Source organism: Frankliniella occidentalis, unplaced genomic scaffold (assembly GCF_000697945.3).
Source record: "Frankliniella occidentalis isolate FOCC.00 unplaced genomic scaffold, Focc_3.1 Scaffold45, whole genome shotgun sequence".
Lineage (NCBI taxonomy): Eukaryota > Metazoa > Arthropoda > Insecta > Thysanoptera > Thripidae > Frankliniella > Frankliniella occidentalis.
In genome coordinates this window covers 316,026-317,610 of record NW_026267175.1, presented here as the reverse complement: position 1 = coordinate 317,610, position 1,585 = coordinate 316,026, and positions in this window count along the sequence as shown.

Sequence of the window (1,585 nt, the reverse complement as noted above, 5' to 3'; positions counted from 1 at the left end):
CGTCGAAGTATTTAAATTAGTCTGTAATTAGCTAAACGAGAGTGCGTTTTAAGCAAACCAAATTCTAATAAAGTATAGGGTCTGCGCTTATAACATTCCCGTCCAACATGTTTCCTCTCTCTTTCACTTTGAGGCTGGAAATCCAAGCGTACAAATGTCGCAACACCTGCAGGCGTGTAAAACTAGTAGGTGTGTGAGAAAATCTTCACACACCTGTAGGTGTGTGACAAAGTCTTCACACACTTGTAGGTGAGCGAATAAAAATTCATACACTTAGAAAGGTCGCTATTTACTCACCAACATTAATTTTGAAAATGAAGCAAGCATGCTGGGGAAAAAGGGTTTTGCTTACTCCTACGAGCTCCACTCAGCTAATGAAAGCTACTTAAACGTATTGAAGAGGACTTGGTTGTTGGACTTACGGGTGTCGCAAGGTGAGGAAGACTGAAACCTAGATTCAGAGGCCTTACCATCAAGGGGTATGCAGGATTCGAACCCACAACACCGAGTGCCGAGTCTAATTGACAGTAACAGCGACCCTGCCACCAAAGCTACCCAGCCAACGGAGGTGAGTCATGTTCCAATTGTACTCGAACTTCAGGTCGGCCCTGAGGCCTTACACTAACACCAAGCGGAAAGCGAAAAAAATTGCCGAGTCTGGAGTCGAACCGTCGGCCTCCACTGCTCTGGGCGAACGTTCTGTCGATTGAGCCATAGAGGCGAGATGAAGGCTGTCGTTTAAGGGGACGAGCCATTCTACGTCGTCGCTGAAAGAGAAAAAACATCCAAAAACATCTAAGTGTTGGTGTTTTTTTTTTTTTTTTTGTTCACACAACATATACCTTTTGTGCGTTTTCAAGTGGGATTCATTTTGGTAAGAGGTCGGCTGGGACTTAGGGCCAAAGTCACTGGTAATTGTGCCAACGAACGTATGTCCAAAAAAATTGAGTCGATTGAATTTCGGTCTATTTTTAGAATATATAGTTTTCGTGTCAAAATACCTTTAAGTAAAAAGGTTGATTTTTTTGGACATACGTTCATTGACACGATTACCAGTGAAGTGTCGCTCTCAGCCACTAAGTAGTCTCGCTGTCTCGCTGACCTCTCACCAGCGCCGGCGGTGGCGCCAAACGTCCGGGTGCAGGGCCAATGAGGCACTTCTTGTGGGCTCCTTCGGTGAGAAGTGAGCTGGGTCAGCCGGGAAATACGGTGTCGCACTGGCCCTGCACCCTGCTAAGATCCACTGATCCACTGTATACTGCTACATCAGAGATCCTGATGTCTGCTGGATGTGGTCTGCTCGCAAATGTGGATTGATTTCAACATTTTTGGAGACAGCTGGGCGTGTGGCTTGAGCTGAGCGGCCCGCCAGACAAGGCGGGGAGGAGGAGAGCGGGACAGGAATAAGGTGCCACTGGTGGCGGCATTCCAGCAGCACATCTCTGCGAGGTACATGCATATCAAGAATCCCTTTCCCTTCCTCTCTCCAAAATCCGTCATAATGTCTAAATTGGCCAGCGCCAGTTCTCGTGGATAGATGCAGAGAGAGAGAGAGAGAGAGAGAGAGAGAGAGAGAGAGAGAGAG